Source organism: Heterodontus francisci, chromosome 11 (assembly GCF_036365525.1).
Source record: "Heterodontus francisci isolate sHetFra1 chromosome 11, sHetFra1.hap1, whole genome shotgun sequence".
Taxonomy (NCBI): domain Eukaryota; kingdom Metazoa; phylum Chordata; class Chondrichthyes; order Heterodontiformes; family Heterodontidae; genus Heterodontus; species Heterodontus francisci.
The window spans coordinates 18,306,815-18,330,038 of NC_090381.1; positions in this window are offsets into that span (position 1 = coordinate 18,306,815).

Here is a 23,224-nt window from a genome sequence, read left to right on the forward strand (position 1 = left end):
AGTCTCCTTCAGTGAACAAGGTTTAAGAAGAATACTGGGCCCCAAAGAAAAGCAAGAACTAACAACAGTCAAGGACTATACAGTGAGCTCGAAGCACAGTAACAAGAACTCTTCAGAGATGGCCTCAAAATTTTCCACTTTATTTCTTCTGCTCTTTTCTGTCTGTATTTGCATGTATATCGCGTATGCATGCTAGCGTGGGTGCGTCGTGTATCCGTAGGCATCAACCGAATTACAGTTTAAGTTTAATAAAATTTCACCTTCCTTCTTTAAACCTGAGAAAGCCTGTTTGTACTTGTTTCTTTGCCTTATAATTGGAAAGCGGTGAACAAGGATTCACCAAGGGGGAGCTAAAAACAGTGTGTTTAAAATTAAACCCTGTTACAGTAAGACCAGGTGAAGGCTGAAAGGAAACTCTAGACCTCCTTTTCACTTTCTTCATCTCTATAAAATCTCCACTTAGCCGTCTCTGCTCTGAGAACAACCCCAGCTTCCCCAGTCTAGCCACGTAACTGTGATCCCTAATCCCTGGGACTTTCTAGTAAATCTCTTCTGTACCCTCTCGAAAGCTTTTACCCCTTTCTAAAGGTGTGGCGTCCAGAACTAGGCACAATGTTCTGCATTATCTTCCTGTGAGAGTAAGTGTCAGGTCACCAGGATCAAAAATCTTCATGGAGTAGCTGAGTTTCCTTGGAGAAATGCCCCTGCTGGCCAGGTGCTTGCCTAGACATGGAAACATAGAAACATAGAAAATAGGAGCAGGAGTAGGCCATTCGGCCCTTCGAGCCTGTTCTGCAATTCATTATGATCATGGCTGATCACCCAACTTTCTCCCCATACCTTTTGATCCCTTTAGACCCAAGAGCTATATCTAACTCCTTCTTGAAAACATATAATGTTTTGGCCTCAACTGCTTTCTGTGGTAGCGAATTCCACAGGCTTTTCAACTCTCTGGGTGAAGAACTTTCTCCTCATCTCAGTCCTGAAAGGTTTATCCCGTATCCTAAGACTATGACCCCTGGTTCTGGACTCCCCTACCATCGGGAACATCCTTCCTGCATCTACCCTGTCAAGTCCTGTTAGAATTTTATAGGTTTCTCTGAAATCCCCCCTCACTCTTCTGAATGCCAGCGAATATAATCCTAACCGACTCAATCTCTCCTCATACGTCATCCCAGGAATCAGTCTGGTAAACCTTCGCTGCACTCCCTCTATAACAAGAACATCCTTCCTCAGATAAGGAGACCAAAACTGCACACAATATTCCAGGTGTGGCCTCACCAAGGCCCTGTATAATTACAGCAAGGCATCCCTGCCCCTGTATTCGAATCCTCTCGCTATGAAGGTCAACATACCATTTGCCTTTTTTACCGCCTGTTGCACCTGCATGCTTACCTTCAGCAACTGGTGTACGAGAACACCCAGGTCTCGTTGCATATTCCCCTCTCTCAGTTTATAGCCGTTCAGATAATAATCTGCCTTCCTGTTTTTGCAACCAAAGTGGATAACCTCACATTTATCCACATTATACTGCATCTGCTATGCATTAGCCCACTCACTCAACTTGTCCAAATCACCCTGAAGCCTCTCTGCATCCTCCTCACAACTCACCCTCCCACTCAGTTTTGTGTCATCTGCTAATTTGGAGATATTACATTTAGTTCCATCATCTAAATCATTAATATATATTGTGAACAGCTGGGGTCCTAGCACCAATCCCTGCGGTACCCCACTAGTCACTGCCTGCCATTCGGAAAAAGACCCATTTATCCCTACTCTTTGTTTCCTGTCTGCCAACCAATTTTCCATCCATCGCAATACACTACCCCCAATCCCATGCGCTTTAATTTTACATGCTAATCTCTTATGAGGGACTTTTCAAAAGCCTTCTCAAAGTCCAAATAAACCACATCCACTGGCTCCTCCTCATCAACTCTACTAGTTACATCCTCGAAGAATTCTAGTAGATTTGTCAAGCATGATTTCCCTTTCGTAAATCCATGCTGACTCTGCCCGATTCTACCACTGTTCTCTAAAGTGCTCTGCTATAAAATCTTTGATTATTGACTCTAGAATTTTCCCCACTACCGACGTCGGGCTGTCTGGTCTATAATTCCCTGCTTTCTCTCGAGCTTCCTTTTTAAATAATCGGGTTACATTAGCTACCCTCCAATCTGTAGGAACCATTCCCGAGTCTGTAGAACCTTGGAAGATGACCACCAATGCATCCACTATTTCTAGGGCCACTTCCTTAAGTACTCTGGGATGCATACCATCAGGCCCTGGGGATTTATCAACCTTCAATCCCATCAATTTCCCCAACACCATTTCTCTACTAATATTGATTTCCTTCAGTTCCTCTCTCTCACTAAGCCCTGTGTTCCCCAGCATTTCTAGTGTGATATTTGTGTCTTCCTTTGTGAAGACAGAACTAAAGTATGCATTTAGTTGGTCAGCCATTTCTTTGTTCCCCATAATACATTCCTCTGTTTCTGACTGTAGGGGACCTACATTTGTCGTCACCAATCTTTTTCTCTTCACATACCTATCGAAACTTTTAGAGTCAGTTTTTATGTTCCCCACAAGCTTGCTCTCGTACTCTATTTTCCCTTTCTTAATCAATCCCTTGGTCCTCCTTTGCTGAATTCTAAACTGCTCCCAATCCTCGGGTCTGTTGTTTTTTCTGGCAGATCTATATGCCTCTTCCTTGGATCTAATGCTATCCCTAATTTCCCTTGTAAGCCATGGTTTGGCTACCTTCCCCGTTTTGCTTTTGTGCCAGACAGGGATAAACAATTGCTGCAGTTCATCCTGTGCTCTTTAAATGTTTGCCATTGCCTATCCACCGTCATCCCTTTAAATAACATTTTCCAATCCGTCATAGCCAACTTGCCCCTCATACCTTCGTAGTTTCCTTTACTAAGATTCAGGACCCTAGTCTCAGAATCAACTACATCACTCTCCATCTTGATGAAGAATTCTATCATATTATGGTCGCTCATCCCCGAGGGGTCGCACAACTAGATTATCAATTATTCCTCTCTCATTACACAATACCCAGTCTAGGATGGCCTGTTCTCTAGTTGGTTGTATTGGTCCAGAAAACCATCCCACATACACTCCAAGAATTCCTCCTGTACGGTATTGTGATTAATTTGATTGGCCCAATCTATATGGAGATTAAAGTCACCCATAATTACAGATGTTCCTTTATCGCATTCATCTCTAATTTTCTGTTTAATGCAATTCCCGACATCACCACTACAGTTTGGGGGTCTATATACAACCCCCACTAACGTTTCTTTGCCCATTAGTGTCTCTCAGCTCTACCCATAAAGATTCCACATCGTCAGAGCTAATAACATTCCTCACTATTGCGTTAATTTCCTCTTTAACCAGCAATGCAACTCCACCGCGTTTTGCTTTTTGTCTGTCCTTCCTAAATACTGAATATCCCTGGATGTTCATTTCCCATCCCTGGTCACCTTGCAGCCATGTCTCCATAATCCCGACGATATCATATCCATTTATATCTATTTGCGTGATTAATTCATCCACTTTATTGCGAATGCTCCGCGCGTTAAGGCACAAAGCCTTAAGGCTTGTCTTTTTAACATTACTTGTCCCCTTCCCACTATTTTTCACTGTGGTCCTGTTTGATTCTGGCCCTTGATTTCTCTGCCTATCACTTTTCTTATTCCCCGTACTGTCTTTTGCTCTTGTCTTTGACGCCTGCACCCCCCCACCACCTCCTCTGACTCCTTGCAAAGGTTCCCATCCCCTTGCCATTTCAGTTTAAACCCTCCCCAACCACTCTAGCAAATACTCCCCCTAGGACATCAGTCCCGGTCCTGCCCAGGTGTAACCCGTCCACTTTGCACTGGTCCCACCTCCCCCAGAACCAGTCCCAATGTCCCAGGAATCTGAAACCCTCCCCCTCACACCATCTCTTCAGCCACTTATTCATCCGATATATCCTGCTATTTCTATAATAAACGCAAAATACTGTGGATGCTGGAAATCTGAAATAAAAACAAGAAATGCTGGAAATACTCAGCAGGTCTGGCAGCATCTGTGGACAGAGAAGCAGAGTTAATGTTTCAGGTCAGTGACCCTTCATCAGAACTAGCTTTTAGGACCTCATTTGCTAGTTCTGAAGAAGGGTTAGTGACCTGAAATGTTAACTCTGCTTCTCTGTCCACAAATGCTGCCAGACCTGCTGAGTATATCCAGCATTTCTTGTTTTTATTCCTGCTATTTCTACTCTGACTAGCACGTGGCACTGGTAGTAATCCTGAGATCACTAGCTTTGAGGTCCAGCTTTTCAACTTACTTCCTAGCTCCCTATATTCTGCTTTTCGGACCTCATCCTTTTTTTTTTACCTGTGTCGTTTGTACCAATGTGTACCACAACCACTGGCTGTTCACCCTCCCCCTTCAGAATGTCCTGTAACCGCTCTGAACCATCCTTGACCCTAGCACCAGGGAGGTAACATACCATCCTGGAGTCTCTTTTGTGGCCACAGAAATGCCTATCTATTCCCCTTACAATTGAATCCCCTATAAATATTGCATTCCCACACGTTTTACTCCTCCCCTGTGCAGCAGGGCCAACCGTGGTGCAACGAATTGGACTGTTGCTGCTTTCCCCTGAGAGACCACTCCCCCCAACAGTATCCAGAGCAGTATATCTGTTTTGCAGGGGAATAGCCACAGGAGATTCCTGAACTGCCTGCCTAGTCCTCTTGCTCTGCTGGTGGTCACCCATTCCCTTCCTGCCTGTGGGGTCTGAGCCTGCGGTGTGACCACCTCTCTATATGTGCTATCCACGATACTCTCCACCTCATGGATGCTCCACAGTGTCCCCAGCTGCCGCTCCAGCTCCGAAACCTGGGCTTCCAGGAGCTGCAGCTAGAGACACTTCCTGCACACATGCCGGTCCCGGGCACTGGAAAAGTCCCCGGCTTCCGACATGAAGCATGAGGAGCACACCACTGCTTTGAGCTCTCCTGCCATGACTTAACCCTTTAAATTAAACCTTTTGGAAGATCTTAACATCAAATAATATCAATTACTCTAGGGCCCTTCTTCCCTGGTCCTCGTTACTACAGAACTCCCTAAAAAAACACTACTTACTATATATGAAAAAAAAACTGTAAACCTTTCTTACCTTTGATACTTACCCAGCTATTTAGAGCTATTCACTAACAGCAGTGACTCACCAACCAATCACCTTGCAGCTTTCCTGTGACATCACTGTTGGCTTTATTTTTTCTTCTTTTTTCAAAACTCCGGCGCACTTGAAGAGATCCGACTGCTCTCTGCTCCTGAAGGTCAGTGAAGGCCCCAAGCCTTGCGCTGGATTTATCCGCTCCCGGTTCTGGTTGTTTCCACGCAGGTCCGACTGCTCTCCGCTCCTGAAGGTCAGTGAAGGCCCCAAGCCTTGCGCTGGATTTATCCGCTCCCGGTTCTGGTTGTATCCACACAGGTCCGACTGCTCTCCGCTCCTGAAGGTAAGTGAAGGCCCCGAGCCTCGCACTGGATTTATCCAGTCCTGGTTCTGGGTGTTTCCACACTGGTCCAACTGCTCTGTGCTCCTGAAGGTAAGGACAGAAAGGTTTTCCAATCAATCACTGTCCAGATTACAGCTGATATGAGCACTATACACAACTGTACTCATTATCCAGAAGATGAGCATGATACCTTCATTACTTCACTGTTCCTGGTGCCAGCATTTTTTAAAAGAGAAAAAAAGACTGAAAGAATAGCTCATAAACCAGAGCCATTCTCCAGATCTCTGGCAGCTGACCCCACTGAGAAGCCCCCAATAGCTGAGGAGACCCTTGGGCTGACTGCTTCAACATCTCCTTACTGTTCTTTCGGTGTCCCCTCCATCTACAGGAGTAACTTAGACAGTGAAAGAGTATATGCAAAAGGGCAATGCTTCAAATAATTCCTCGATTCGGGGGTGCAGTTTCCAATTTCAGCATGTACCAAGGTGTATAAACCTCACAAGAACAATGAGCACAATCGATGGTTACAGTCATCTTCATCTTTCTCCTGCTAACAGTAACCCTCTTCCCTTTCTACACCCTGTTACGATGATAACAGATTTGTTGGGGCAATAATAGCAATTAATCTCTATAATTTAGTGTCCAACAGACCCAGAAATGAGGCAAGCAAAATCCTAGTGATGGATGCATAGGTCTAAAGTTGTCTGTTCCTTCCAAGCTTGCGACACGTAGCACATCATTTCTCAGACTACTGCTGCAGAATTAAATCTTTCAGTAAAACAATTGCTTGAAATTTCACAGTAAACAGAAATTGTATCTTTCTGAAGTAGACTGAAGTAAAAATTAAACAGTGGATAATAATTTTGATGCAAAACGATTTTAAAAATGCTTCTTAAATCCATCTTCAAGCAAAGACAAAGTTAAACCTTTAGAGGAAATGTGTCTTCTGTAAACGGTTATTGTTTTTGAATTCTCAGTATGAGTTAAGTAAAACACAGGAGCACTAATCACCTCACTCTCTCTTTGTCTTGTTGTGTTCTGTTCTGCTGTGATGAGACTCCTTTATTATAACCTTGCTTCTGTATCAATTAAAATTTAAGCATTTGATGATAGTTTATATGTGCAATTTTGCCTGGCAAAAATATTTAAAATACATTCATCAGCTTGACTTCAAATCATTTGGAAAAACAAAGAAACTCCTGCTATAGCATGAATAAAGACATTTTTTTTTGCTTGTGGTTCACACTGCAGCTTGCCGGAAAATTTTGCATACTGTACACACTCAGGCACTGGCCACAAGGGGATTACAGGCACAGGGGAGTCTGTTAGCTGGCCCCTTCAGCGAACAGAGCAGTAGCCCAGGCTTGTGAGACAGGCTGAAGGCTCCAAGTAAAAAGGTTAATGAAGATGCTTGCATAAAGTCAATGTTCTGGATAACTTTGATCACGCTATTGTTAAATATGCTTTATTACATTAGAAATCTTGCATTCAACTGTGACTATTTCAGTTCAGAGAAAGAAAAATAGCAAGACCTTTGAAAAACTAGTTTAAGTAATTTGTTTAGTTCGGTCTTTTTTTTAATTGATGGATTTTTGTCTCCTTCACAGTTACAGGGATTTCACCCACATCCAACAAAAATAACTTGCATTTATATAGCATCTTTAAAGTAGCAACCCCTCCCCCCCCATCCAACCACACCACCTTCAGGTGCTTCACAGGGAGCATCAATGGACAAGATTGACACCGAGTTAAAGAAGATGTGTGAACAGATGAGAAACACTTGGTCAAAGAGATTTTAAGGAGCGTCTTAAAGGAGGAGAGGCGGCGATGTCGAGGGAGGGAATTGCAGAGATTAGGCCTACACAACTGAAGGCTCAGCTGCCAATGATAGAATGAAGGAAGTGTGGATGCACAAGAGGCCTTATGTTCCATTGTCTTGCCTTCCTCTCCTCTTCTCTCTAGCCACTCTCACTTCCCATCCATGCACCCCCATATCCTCACTTCTTGCCCCTGCCCCTGACCTGTCAACCTCTCATCCTACATTCCTATCCTGAGCTCTCTATCCTTTTCCTGTGATCAACCTCAACCTCTCTCTTCTCTCCTCCAAAACTCTTCTGTTCCTACTCGCCACCAGCCTGACGGGAAAGCTGGATTTCCAGCTACAGTGGGAAGTGCATATTCCACCATGAATGCGATTATGAAGCAGTTGCAGCTTAAAATAACTAAGTGCTGACCCGCAGAAGCAAACCCCTGAGTGCTCACAACCCTTTTCCAAAGACAAGCTACATTTGCAGTGTTGTGCCAAATGGTTATTTATTCACTGGTTATCCTTCAGATCGTTAAACTTATCATGAGACATCTTCAAGGTTTGGCAAACACATACCTACCCAATATTTATGCAGATTGATAGACAGTGATTTCATAGCATGGTTTAGGTGCATGGAAAAGAAAATTGAAATCAGCAGAAACACTGGAATAAAAATGCGGATGTTTTGCTAATTTCAATTTTCCTTGACTGTGGCTATAAATTTCAGCCTGTAGAGTAGATTACTTCAACAATACATTGCACCTGGGAGCCCTGATTAATCAGCACTGGACCTACCTCCCACCCACCTCTGTAAATTCTGCACTCTTTCTTCAGCTTGAATGATTTAAGAGATGTCTCTTGCTCTTGGGATAAATTATCCTGCAGTAGTACCACAGATACTGAGGGTTTCTATTATTCATTGAAACAATATTTTGCCACTATCCTTTGCAAGGGAAAGCACTGGAGCTTTTCATTCCCTCGTTTTTTGAAAATAAATGCATCAGTGACACATTGACCAGCATTACAGAGTCAGTTTTTGAGAGGCAGCTTCTGGAATAACCCTTTCTGGTGCATGGACCATGTTATATTATCACCTTAAGAGTTAAAGCCCCTTTAAGAACTCAGTATGCTAATGAGCTAAGTACCAGGATGTAGTCATGTGACTGGAAGCCATAGGCTCTCTGCACGATAACACCCTGGACAAAGGTACTGTATATAGCTTGATCTGTATTGTATATACTAGATTAGCTGTTAATAAACCTTCTAGAGATCTTCAAGAAACTGGAATCCATGTAGCTCATTGTGTTGCTTAAGATAACACAAAGAAACTCTTGGCATGGTGGCAGTAGAGGTGAAAAGACAAGATAATCTTGAAAGACCATGGGTAAAACAGCAAACAAAATTTAAAAGCAATACAGAAAACAGAAGAGAAAATTTGAAGCAGAAAGTGAAGAAACTTTAAAAAGAGTACCTGAAAAGAGTGAAAGAAAGAGACATACCTTGGAAGGCTGAGAACAGCAACATAGGACGATAGCGTGGCTGAAAAGCAAGTGACCGGCTGAGTCATTGTGCCGACGATTGTGTAATGCCAGTAAAAAAAAGTTTTGAAGAGTTCAAAATAAAATTTTTTTCTAAAGGCTCCATGCGAGCGAGAGAAAGAAAGGGAAAACCCTGAAAAGCACGCAAACTAAAACAAAACAAAGTCTGATAGTGGAAAAAAGCGTGGAAAACCCCAGAGTCTCCATTAAAGCAGTCAAGCTGAAAAAGATCATTAAACCAGTCAAGCATGAAGAAGTTAAATAAACTCTAACAAAAAAAAAGCAAAGGGGAAAAACACTTGAACTACCTATTAAGCTGCTGTATAAACATACAAGCCAAGTGCTGAAAGAGAAAAAACAGAGAATACTGTCAAGCACCTGTTACACTCAGTCCAAGCAGCTAGCCTGAAGAAAATAATTTCTTAAAGGGGGAACAGTGCAGAGCTAATAAAAAAAGTTTTATGTCACAAATGGAAAAGCCATAATAAGTACACTGCTGAAGGCACACACAGATAAATACAGAGCAGAAATTAAAAAAAACAGCAGAAGGATTGATACCAAATTTCCCAGCATGAACTGGAAAACCATTGATATCCTGTCAGAGTTCAAAACTTTCACACAAAGAATGCAGTTAGGCTTCATAGACCAAGCGGTTGCAGAACCAGTGAAGCAGGCTGTGAAAATATTGATAGCAGTTAGCAATGAGGAGTTATACAGAATCAATACCTCTAGCTTGTCTTAAGAGGACCAGAAAGATCCCACAAAGATATGGAAAGTGCTAGAATATCAGCTTCAGGTGAGAGTGAATTTTAAAATTCATTGCCTGGAATTAATGTCCTACAGACAACAGCCACAGGAATCAATAAATCAGTTCATCAGTAGATGCCGTAGGAAGGGCAACGAATGTGATTTTTCAGAAACTTAGTTGTTGGAGCGAATAATAAAGCTGGTGATTGTCTCAACACCTATTGAAGCTTTTCAAAAAGACCTCTTGGGATAAAAAAAGGTCTTGTTGATTGATGTGCTGCTAGAAAATGGCAGGAAATATGAAGCCATTGTAGCCGGACAACAGCATCTGCAAGCACTAGTTGTATTCGGCAGTATCAGCATGGTAACATCACAAAACGCAAGCAAGCTGTGTGGTGAGTGTGGTCTGTCCCACTCACCGTAAAGTTGTCCTGCATTTCAAGATCTGTGCAAGGCATGTGGTGCATAAGGACATTGGGCCCGCCAATGCAAGAAATCTGGCTCCAAAGAGAAGTCACAATAGGACACAAACAAACAAAAGACAGGTGCAGCAACGTGGCAACAGCAGCAAGGAAAGTGCCAGAGACCTATGTAAATGCAAGCCGATACACAAAGCCCACAGTGAAATAGACCTGAGACAAGATTCAGAATGGAGCGATTCTCAGCCAGAGGATGAGTAGGCATTTCACATTGTGTTGCTGAAATCAAACAACTGGAAGCTTTTGCTACGATTAATATCATGTGCCCAAAGAAATTTGGCAAACACACACTCAGGCCTAAGGTTGCCAAGGGAGCTAGTGCAAATATCCTACCAGTCTGAAGCCTGAAGGATATGTACCGGGGTCATTGGAATTTAATGATATAACTGACAATGCAAAGTTAACTGCATATAATGGGTCATCCATCCCTTGAAGTGGCATACTAACAATGCAAGGCAGCTATGGCAAGTCAGCATGGAAAGCACAAATATTTTACCTGCTAGGCACGAGCAGACCAACGATGGCAGGACTACCAGCGTGTAAGAACCTCAACAATGTGACTATCCATGAGATCACCAAGATACCCATTACAGCAGAAGAGACCAAGGGTACCCACATTGAGTCAGTCCATGACCTACAACAAATGTACCCGGACAGGTTCGACGCCATAGGAGATTTCAAAGGTGATGCCGTACTGCACCTCAGAAAGGATGCAATCCCATCAATTGATCCTCCCATAAAGTGTAGCATGCATGCACAAGAAAAGCTTAAACATGAGTTGGATGACATGGAACACCATGGTATCAACCATTGTGTACATCACACAGACTGGTGCAGCTCAATTATGTGCATACTGAAGAAGGATGGGGCAATCAGGGTATGTCTAGATCCAAGGCGTCTAAACCTCTCCCTAAGGTGATGCCAACACAAGATTCCAACGCTAGAAGAATTGAATCCCAAGTTCACAGGAGCCAAATTCTTAGATTAGATTAGATTAGAGATACAGCACTGAAACAGGCCCTTTGGCCCACCGAGTCTGTGCCGACCATCAACCACCCATTTATACTAATCCTACATTAATCCCATATTCCTACCGAACATCCCCACCTGCCCCTGTATTTCCCTACCACCTACCTATTCTAGTGACAATTTATAATGGCCAATTTACCTACCAACCTGCAAGTCTTTTGGCTTGTGGGAGGAAACCGGAGCACCCGGAGAAAACCCACACAGACACAGGGAGAACTTGCAAACTCCACACAGGCAGTACCCAGAATCGAACCCGGGTCCCTGGAGCTGTGAGGCTGCGGTGCTAACCACTGCGCCACTGTGCCGCTCTTTTCCAAGTCAGATGCTAAAGATGGATATTGGTCGGTACACCAAGCTAAGGAATCTCAGGAAGTCACCTCCTTCAGAATACCATTTGGAAGATATTGCTTCCAGAGACTATACTTTGGCTTGTCTGTCAGTCAAGATCTGTTTCAGCAGCATAAGGCCAGAATTATAGAAAACATGCCTGGCTGTATATGCATTGCCGATGATATTGCAGTAATGGGTAAAACCAAAGAAGAGCATGATCTAAATCTTCATTCATTGATGGCAGTAGCTCATTGTGAAGGGCTCATTTTTGACAGCAGGAAGTGCCAGGTGAATGTAAGTCAGATCAATTTCTTTGGCTCCATCTATTCAGGTTGCGGAATCCATCCTGACCCAGGCAAAGTCGAAGATGTAAGGCATATGCCAATACCACAAGACAAAGAAGATCTACAGAGACGCCTCGGATTTTTCAACTTCTGGGCACCAGACATTCTAAATATTTCTGACAAAGTATCATCACGGAGAGAGCTCGTAAAGAAAGACGTACCATGGTGGTACTCCAGGGTTCCTCTGGAGAGTGCAGCGAGAGTCATGACCAGAGCACCATGAGTGGCTCAGCTGTGCAGGGAGAGAGGAGAAAGAACAAGAGAGTAATAGTGATAGGGGATTCTATAGTTAGGGGAACAGAAAGGCGTTTCTGTGGTGGCAGACGTAATTCCAGGATGATACGTTGCTTCCTTGGTGCAAGGGTCATGGATATCACTGAGTGGCTACAGAACATTCTGGAGGGCGAGGGTGCACAGCCAGAGGTCGTGATCCACATTGATGCCAACGATATAGGAAGAAAGAGGGATGAGGGTCTGCAGGCAGAGTTTGGGGAGTTAGGAATGAGATTAACAAGCAGGCCCTCAAAGGTAGTAATCTCTGGATTACTCCCAAGGCCACGTGCTAGTGAGTATAGAAATAGGAGAATACACCAGATGAATGCGTGGCTGGAGGGATGGTGTTGGAGAGAGGGCTTCAGATTTCTGGGACATTGGGAACAGTTCTGGGGAAGGTGGAACGTATACAAGTTGGACGGTCTACACCTGAAGAGGACTGGGAAGAATATCCTTGCAGGAAGTTTAGCAAGTGCTATTGGGTATGGTTTAAACGAGTTTGGCAGGGGGATGGGAACCTGAGCGTAGTCTTAGGACAATTCCAGGGCAGGGAACAGGGGGAAGAAAATTCGTGAGTGACTCTGAAAGACAGAAGAAGCAAAGGTTAAAAGTGTGCAACACAGGAATTTGGCAGTGTTAAAAGGTATTTATTTAAATGTAAGTAGAGCAACTAAAGCCGATGAGCTGAGGGCACAGATAGCAACAAGGCAACACGATATCATTGCTATAATGGAAACTTGGCTTAAAGAGGGGCAAGCATGGCAACTCAACATCACTGGATATAAGTTTTCAGGAAGGATAGAGAGGGAGATAAAAAGGAGGGAGCGGTGTAGAATATTAGTTAAGGAATCAATAACAGCTGTGAGGAGGGATGATATGCTAAATGACTCATCATTACTAAGAGTGTACTATAGACCCCCAAATAGTGAGAGGGAGATAGAAGAACAAATATGTAGGCAAATTTCTGAGTGCAAAAACTATAGCGCAATACTAGTTGGGGATTTCAACTACCCCAATATCAACTGATCGGGTGGCAGGTTGTTCAACCTTGCCCGTCTAAGAGTGAAGACCAAAAAGTACGGAAAATCCTCATCAGGGAACTCCTCTTTGCTGACGATGCTGCATTAACATCTCACACTGAAGAGTGTCTGCAGAGACTCATCGACAGGATTGCGGCTGCCTGCAACAAATTTGGCCTAACCATCAGCCTCAAGAAAACAAACATCATGGGATAGGACGTCAGAAATGCTCCATCCATCAATATCAGCGACCATGCTCTGGAAGTGGTTCAAGAGTTCACCTACCTAGGCTCAACTAACACCAGTAACCTGTGTCTCGATGCAGAAATCAACCAGCGCATGGGAAAGGCGTCCGCTGCTATGTCCAGACTGGCCAAGAGAGTGTGGGAAAATGGCGCACTGACACGGAACACAAAAGTCCGAGTGTATCAAGCCTGTGTCCTCAGTACCTTGCTCTATGGCAGCGAGACCTGGACAACGTATGTCAGCGACATCTCAATTCATTCCATCTTCGCTGCCTCCGGAGAATCCTTGGCATCAGGTGGCAGGACCGTATCTCCAACACAGAAGTCCTGGAGGCGGCCAACATCCCCAGCAAATACACCCTACTAAGCCAGCGGCGCTTGAGATGGCTTGGCCATGTGAGCCGCATGGAAGATGGCAGGATCCCCAAGGACACATTGTACAGCGAGCTCGTTACTGGTATCAGACCCACCGGCCATCCATGTCTCCGCTTTAAAGATGTCTGCAAACGTGACATGAAGTCCTGCGACATTGATCACAAGTCGGGGGAGTCAGTTGCCAGTGATCGTCAGAGCTGGCGGGCAGCCATAAAGGCGGGGCTAAAAGACTTAGCAGTTGGCAGGAAAAAAGACAGAAGCGCAACGGGAGAGCCAACTGTGTAACAGTCCCGACAACCAATTTTATCTGCAGCGCCTGTGGAAGAGTCTATCACTCTAGAATTGGCCTTTATAGCCACTCCAGGCACTGCTTCACAAACCACTGACCACCTCCAGGTGCTTACCCATTGTCTCTCGAGACAAGGAGGCCAAAGAAGAAGAAGAAAGAAGAATATCAACTGGGATACAAACAGTGTGAAGGGCACAGAGGGCACAAAATTCTTGAACTGTGTTCGAGAACTTTTTTAGCCAGCACGTAACATGCCCAACGAGAGGGGGCGCAATTCTAGATTTAGTCTTCGGTAATGAAGCTGGGCAAGTGGATGAAGTAAAAGTGGGTGACCATTTTGGAGATAGTGAACATAGTTAATTTTATTTAAACAGTTAATTTTAGCAGAATCATGGAAAAGGACAAAAATAAAACAGGATTAAAAGTTATAAATTGGGGGAAGGCAAATTTTACAAAACTGAGAGGTGACTGGCGAAAGTGGACTGGATACAGCGACTTGAAGGAAAATCAATGGCAAAACAATGGGAGGCATTCAAAAGCGAGATTCTACAGGCACAGTGTAGGCATGTCCCTACAAAGATAAAAGGTGGTACTGCCAAATCTAGAGCCCCCTCGTTTTTAGAAGCATCCAGGGTAAGTTAAAGCAGACAAAGAAAGCTTATGACAATCACAAAAATCTTAATACTTTAGAAAGCCTAGAAGAGCATAGAAAGTGCAGGGGTGAAGTAAAAAATGAAATTAGAAAAGAAAAGAGAGGACATGAAAAATTATTGGCAGGTAAAATCAAGGATCATCTTCAAATCCTCACTAGATACAGGAGAGTTACCAGATGATTGGAGGTCTGCAAATGTTGTACCATTGTTTAAAAAGGGTGCGAGGGATAGGCCAAATAATTATAGGCCGGTCAGTCTGACCTCGATGGTGGATAAATTGTTAGAATCAATTCTGAGGAACAGGATAAACTGCCACTTAGAAAGGCGCGGATTAATCAGGGACAGTCAGCATGGATTTGTTAGGGTAAGGTCATGTCTTACTCACTGAATTGAGTTTTTTGAGGAAGTAACAAGGAGGATTGATGAAGGTAATGTAGTGGATGTGGTCTACATGAATTTCGGTAGGGCATTTGACAAGGTCCCGCGTGGCAGACTGGTCAGTAAAATGAAAGCCCATGGGATACAGGGGAATGTGGCAGGTTGGATCCAAAATAGGCTCAGTGACAGGAAACAAAGGGTAGTAGTCGACGGATGTTTTTGTGAATGGAAAGCTGTTTCCAGTGGCGTTCCACAGGGTTCAGTGCTGGGACCCTTGCTGTTTGTGGTATATATCAATAATTTGGACTTCAATGCGGGAGGCATGATTGGGAAATTTTCTGATGACACAAAAATTGACTGTGCAGTTGATAGTGACGAGGATAGCCGCAGACTCCAGAATGATATCAATGGTTTGGTTGAGTGGGCGGAAAAATGGCAAATGGAATTCAATCCAGCGAAGTGTGAGGTAATGCATTTGGGGAGGGCACATAAAGCGAGGGAATACACAATAAACGGGAGGATATTGAGGGGTAGAAGAAGTGAGAGACCTTGGAATGCATGTCCACAGGTCTCTGAAGGTGGCAGGACAGGTAGATAGAGTGGTGAAGAAGGCATATGGAATGCTTTCCTTTATTGGCCAAGGTATCGAATACAAAAGCAGGGATGTAATGCTGGAATTGTATCAAATGCTGGTTAGGCCACAGTTGGAGTATTGCGTACAGTTCTGGTCACCACATTGCAGAAAGGACATAATTGCTCTGGAGAGAGTACAGAGGAGATTTACAAGAATGTTGCCAAGGTTTGAAAATTGCAGCTATGGGGAAAGATTGAACAGGCTAGGGTTGTTTTCCTTAGAACAAAGGAGTTTTGGGGGGTGGCTTAATTGAGATGTACAAAATTATGAGGGGCTTAGATAGACAGGAAGGGCCTGTTTCCCCTAGCAGAGAGGTCAGTTACCAGGAGGCACAGATTTAAGGTGACTGGTAAAAGGATTAGAGGGGACATGAGGAAAAACCTTTTCACCCAGAGGGTGGTGGGTGTCTGGAATTCACTGCCGGGAATGGTGGTGGAGGTAGAAACCCTCAATTCTTTTAAAAGGTACCTGGACATGCAGCTGAAGTGCTGTAACCTGCAAGGCTATGGACCAGGTGCTGAAAGGTGGGGTTATATAGCAGCTAGTTTATTCGGCCAGTAGGAACACGACAGGCTGAATGGCCTCCTTCTGTGACGTACTTTTTCTCTGGTTCTATGGTTCTATGGCAGGAGGATCATCAGCATTTGTCTGAATCTCTCAAGGAAACACTGTCATCGCAATCCATCAGAGTCAGCATGGTTTTATGAAGGATAAATCATGTTTGACTAATTTGCTAGAGTTCTTTGAAGATGTAACAAGTAAAGTGGATAATGGGGATCCTGTAGATGTTGTATATCTGGACTTCCAGAAGGCATTTGATAAGGTGCCGTGCAAAAGGTTAATACACAAGGTAAGATCACATGGGGTTAGGGCAATTTATTAGCTTGGATAGAGGATTGGCTAACCAACAGAAAACAGAGAGTCGGGATAAATGGGTCCTTTTCTGGTTGGCAAGATGTAACTAGTGGGGTGCCACAGGGTTCGGTCCTCGGGCCCCAAGTATTTACAATCTATATTAATGACTTGGATGCAGGGATAGAAGGTACTATAGCCAAATTTGCAGATGACACTAAAATAGGTGGGATAGTAAGTTGCAATAAAGAAATAAGAAATTTACAAATGGATATGGATAGGTTAGGTGAATGGGCCAAAATTTGACAGATGGAGTTTAATGTGGATAAGTGTGAGGTTATCAATTTTGGTCAGAAGAATAGAAAGGCAAATTATTATCTAAATGGAGAGAAACTTCAGAATGCTTCGGTGCAGAGGGAACTGGGTGTCCTCGTGCATGAATTGCAGAAAGCTAGTATGCAGGTGCAGCAGGTAATAAGGAAGGCAAATGGAATTTTGGCATTTATTGATAAAGGAATAGAATATAAAAGTAGGGAAGTGTTGCTGCAATTGTACAAGGCATTCGTGAGACTGCACCTGGAATACTGCGTACAGTTTTGGTCGCCTTACTTGAGGAGGGATGTAGTTGCATTGGAGGCAGTTCAGAGGAGGTTCACTAGATTGATTCCAGAGATGGGGGGGGTTTGTCTTATGAAGAGAGATTGAGCAGTTTAGGCCTTTACTCTCTGGAGTTTAGAAGAATGAGAGGAAATCTAATTGAGGTAAATAAGATGATTAAGGGGATTGACAAAGTAGATGGAGAGAGGATGTTTCCTCTGGTGGGGCAATCTAGAACAAGAGGTCATAGTTTTAGGATACGAGGTAGCAGATTTAAAACAGAGATAAGGAGAAATTACTTCTCTCAAAGAGTCGTGAGTCTGTGGAATTCAGCACCCCAGAGTGCGGTGGATGCCAGGACATTGAGTAAATTTAAGGAGGAGATTGACAGATTACTAATTAGTAAAGGGTTGAAGGGTTATGGAGAACGGGCAAGAGAGTGGAGTTGAGGCCGAGATGAGATCAGCCATGATCGTATTGACTGGCAGAGCAGGCTCGAGGGGCTGAATTGCCTACTCCTGCTCCGAGTTCTTGTGTTCTTATGTCAGCAGAAACCTTGCTGTATTTCTACATGGACTGCTTCAGTATCTGAGGAGTCACGAATGGTGCTGAACATTGTGCAATCATCAGTGAACATCCCCATTTCTGACTTTATGGTTGAAGGAAGGTCATTGATGAAGCAGCTGAGGATGGTTAGGCCTAGGACACGACCCTAAGCTGCAGTAATCTCCTGGAACTGAGATAATTGACCTCCAACAATCACAACCATCTTCCTTTGCATTCGGTGTGACTCCAACCAGCGGAGAGTTTTCCCCCTGATTCCCACTGACTCCAGTTTTGCTGGGCTCTTTGATGCCATACTCGGTCAAATGCTGCCTTGATAACAAGGGCAGTCACTCACACCTCACCTCTTGAGTTCAGCTCTTTTGTCCATGTTTGAACCAAGGCTGTAATGAGGTCATAAGCTGCATGGGCTGGCGGAACCCAAACTGAGCGTCACTGAGCAGGTTATTGCTAAGCAAGTGCCACTTGATCGCCTGTCGACAACACCTTCCATCACTTTGCTGAAGATCGAGAGTAGACTGTTGGGTAGTAATTAGAAGGGTTGGATTTGCCCTGCTTTTTGTGTACCAGATATACCTGGGCAATTTTCCACATTGCCAGGTAGATGCCAGTGTTGTAGCTGTACTGGAACAGCATGGCTAGGGGCGCGGCAAGTTCTGGAGCACAGGTCTTCAGTACTATTACCGGAATGTTGTCAGGACCCATAGCCTTTGCAGTATCCAGTGCCTTCAGTCATTTCCTGATATCACGTGGAGTGAATCGAATTAGAAATACAGCAAGACTGGGACAATATCCAGGCTTAGGCTGATAAGTGGCAAGTGACATTCGTGCCAGACAAGTGCCAGGCAATGACCATCTCCAACAAGAGAGAATCTAACCATTTCCCCTTGGCATTAAATGGCTTTACAATCGCTGAATCCCCCATTATCAACATCCTAGGGGTTACCATTGACCAGAAACTAAACTGGAGTAGCCATGATAAATACCATGGCTACAAGTGCAGGTTCGAAACTATGAATCCTGCGGCAAGTAACTCCCCACAGCCTGTCCACCATCTACAAGGCACAAGTCAGGAGTGTGATGTGAACACTGTCCACTTGCCTGGATGGATGCAGCTCCAACAACACTCAAGAAGCTTGACAACATCCAGGACAAAGCGGCCCACTTGATTGGCACCTGATCCACAAATATTCACTCCCTCCACCACCAACGCACAGTGGCAGCAATGTGTACCATCTACAAGATGCACTGCAGCAAAGCACCAAGGCTCCTTAGACAGCACCTTCCAAACCTGTGACCTCTACCAACTAGAAGGACAAGGGCAGCAGATGCATGGGAACACCACCACCTGCAAGTTCCCTCCAAGCCGCACATCATCCTGACTTGGAACTATATTGCCGTTCCTTCACTGTCACTGGGTCAAAATCCTGGAACTCCCTCCCGAACAGCACTGTGGTTGTACCTACCCCACATGGACTGCAGCAGTTCAAGAAGGCAGCTCATCACCACCTTCTCAAGGGCAATTCGGGATGGCCAATAAATGCTGGCCTAACCAGCGATGCCCACATCCCACAAACGAATAATAAAAAAAACTTTACCCTGCAGTACTATGATCCAAGGAAGAAGACAATCCTGGAAGTCGATGCCTCACAGAAAGGGCTAGGAGTGTGCATCCTGCAGGATGGCAAACCAATTGCATTCGGATCCAAAAGTTTATCCTCAGTACAATCCAATTACTCAAACATAGAGGGCTGATTTTTACAATCGGCCGACAATGGTGGCCTGCCCATGCGGGCCCCAAGTCGCGGAGCCGCTGCGATCCTAAGCATGGTGGCTTATTTAAATAACCGGGGTGGGCCATGCACATGGTGGGGGCGGCTGGCCGTCCCCAGCATTGGTGTCGGCTGCCTGTGCGGAGGTGCTGACGCCATTTCTAAAGGTCCTTGAGCCCTACCATTAAATTTAACCATTTAAAGCTAAAGTGAATGAATAAAAATTAAATACATTTCTTCTGACCCTCTCCCACACCCCAATAACAATTAAATTAATTACTTGCCTTCTACCCCCAAAACACTTACCTTGTCCACCTGACCATTCCCCCACAAGTGTATAAACTTGAACCTGAAACCCTTCCCACCATCCCTACACCAATGATGTTACTTTGACCCCCATTCCTCCAGCCCCCCCCCCCCCCCACCAACACTGAGAAAGCTGCCTCCTCCCTCTTCCCCACAAGTGTTCTGCCTCGTTTCCCCGGACGGGGATCCAAAGGTGCGGGAGTGCTGGCCAGTGGCAGGAAGATCGCAGCGGGACAGAAGGTGGCGACGTAAGTATAATTAATGCATTCATTTGCATTTATTTAAATATGTAAATGGGGGTCCCGTCACCAAACGGCAAGGGGGGCGGGGAGCCACCATGAGTTCCTCTGTTGGAATCATTTTCTGGCCTCCCCACCAACGAACCCTACGTTGGGGGGTCTGTAAATTCCAGCCAAGAGCATGAAACACTTGGGAACACAAGGTTCCTATCTGTTAGGTAAGCAGTTCACTGGGGAAACTGACCACAAACCACTGGAGATGATCTGGCGCAAAGCGCTGACAAACGCACCACCTCGACCAGAGGGACTCTTAGTGAATGTTCTGGGGTACGACTTTGATGTCTACTACAAACCAGGTACTAAAATGGTCACCTCAGATATGCTGAGCAGATTGCCAAATCCAAACAAAAATGAAGAAGTTACACTGGATCTAGAAGTAGACAGAATGGTCATCGGAGGTGGAAGATGTGCTCAAAATCCACTTATTGCATTTTGGTCAGCACAAATGTGACCAACTTCAATCAGAAAGTCAATGACCCACAACTGAAGGCACTGTGGAGAGTCATCATAGAAGAGGTTACAGAAACCCTAAGATGCTTTTGGCCATATAGAGATGAACACGGTATCTTGAGAGGCATCACCTTCAAGGGAAAACAAGTGATTGTGCCAAAAGCTCTCCAACAGGACATCTTGTCACAACTTCACTGAGGCCATATGGCTCTAGAGCGGACGAGACAACTGACACGAGACACTGTTTATTGGCCAGGGATCAATGGTCACATTGAAAAGTTAATAAGGATGTGCGAGGCAGGTCAGAGCCACCAGCCAAAACAATGTAAAAATCTCTGCACCCTCACGAGATTCCATCAGTCCCTTGGTCCAAAATCACCACTGATCTATTTTCTGTTAATGGGGACTACTTTATCTTAGTCACCGATTATTTTTTCAAATTTCCAATTGTCAGACAGGTAAAAGACACTTCAAGCGCGGTCGTCACAGACACATTGAGAGCCATATTCAGTCTATTCGGTGCACCTGAAGAAATTATTTCTGACAATGGGCCACAGTATATAGGCAAACCTTTCAGGGATATGTGTGCCAAATGGAGCATAAGCCATGTGACGTCCTCACCACATTACCCTAGATCTAATGGTCTTGTCTTCACAGGACAGTCCCGCCATCCCGGGAACAAGTCTGGTGAACATTCGTTGCACTCTCTTTATGCAATAATATCCTTCCTAAGGTAAAGGGGCCAAAACTGCACACAGTAGTCCAGGTGCGGTCTAAACAAGATTCTGTACAATTGAAGTAAGACTTTGCTACTCCTGTACTGAAATCCTCTTACGATAAAGGCTACCATACCATTAGCCTTCCTAATTGCTTGCTGACACATCATTAGCCTTCCTAATTGCTTGCTGACACAGAATGGGGAGGAAATCAAATGAAAATTGTATAATCAAAGAGAGGGAAGTGCATCAATCATTGTCACAGGTATGATCTTTGTATTGCAAAAAGTGTGTGTTTAGGGACAAACTTCGGCAACTTGCAATGAAACTGTGACAGATCTGATCACCTATACAGATGAAAACATACTCCTCAGAGTGATCACCAGGTTAAGTGGTTTTTGAAATTAAAAGAGAGTTAAAGGGAACAGTGTTTGTTGGCACTGTTTGAAGTTACAGGTGTTATGAAGTTTTTGGTTTTGAATTGAACACTTAGAATTCTGTGTGTTTTAAAAACTAAAAAAACAGGATTTTTCAGTGGACATTGACACCTGTGTCAACCAAATAGTTGAGATTTTTGGATGTTTTGAAAGGAAGCTGACTTTGTATACAAGGACAGGAAAGCAGACAATTTCAAGGAAACCAGCGAGGGGTTTGACCTCCTCAGAGCAATTCTTTGAATGACAAGGGAGACTCTATGTCTGGACATGTGACCTGGTTAAGAAGGTTTTGCTTTTACTTTGGATCCTTTAAAAAGTCAGGGAGTTGGACAAAGAGCAGGCATTTGAAATTTGGTTTTTGATCTGCCTGGAGATCAGAGAGGAAGACCCAGAGAAAGCGTCACCTCTCTCTGTAAAGGAATCCTGCATCTCTTGAGAAAAAACCCTGTATTTCAAAGGTGGCAGATTCCTATTGCCTCCTGTCTCTGAAGAATCCCTGCATCAAGTGTGGTTCCTGTTGCCTCCTGTGTTTTAAGAAATCCTGACATCTGAAGAAATCTTCTACTGCTATCCTGCTGCTGTAAAACCTAAGAAAACCTGTTGCTATAGCCCTGATGAAAGATCTATGTGAAGCTTGCTGCAGTGGAATTGCCTTGAATACCTACCCATCACAGACAGTTCTTCAATCTCGCCTGGAGAGACTTCGATTGGCACCCACTATTCAACTCTGGGACACCTCACCAAACTGAAGAACGTCCTATCAGAACATGACAACCTAAGTTATTTTATTATTCCTTTCATTCCTATGAAACAGCTGTAAACCAAAAATCCTTTTTTCTCAGTTAACCTGTTTTTTTAATGTATGTGTGTGTGCACGAGGGCGAGGAAAATGAGGAGTTTTTCATATATAGAGTTATCTCATTATTGGTTATGACTTGTTTTTGTAATAAATAGTTAATGTTGTTGTTGATTAAAAAAACATGGTTGGTGTGCTTTATTCTGGGCTGCTTTTCAGAAGGTGGGAAAATTTATTGATATGCTGTGACCCGTGGAGAAGTGGGACTGGATTAACAGTGCACTCCTCCCACCTCGGTCATAACAAAGGGAACAATGCATTGACATTTTTATGTTAACAGTAGCACAATAAACAGCGAAAAGAATATCGAGTTGTCCTGAGTTGTGAGCCTTTACCATTTTTTCCCCACTCGGACGAGTTCAGGCCGGACTCTGAAATGAGAGTATAAGAGGGAAGATGTGGGTTCACGTACCTACAAGGCATATATATTGAACAGGAAACACCCCTCCGTTCTTTGAAATAGTGCAGTGATATCTTTTACATTCATGTGAGAGGGCAACCAGCGCCTTGATGCAATCACTCAATTGAAAGATGGGACCTCTGACAGTGCAGCACTCCCTCAGTGCTACAGGAGGGTGTGAGCCTGGTATTTGTGCTCAGATCTTCTGGAGTGAGACTTGAACCCACAACCTTCCAGTTCAAAGATGAGAGTGCAGAACTGAACCATAGCTGTCACCACAGGATAATAGGATAATTCATCCTACTATCACTCTTCCGGATTA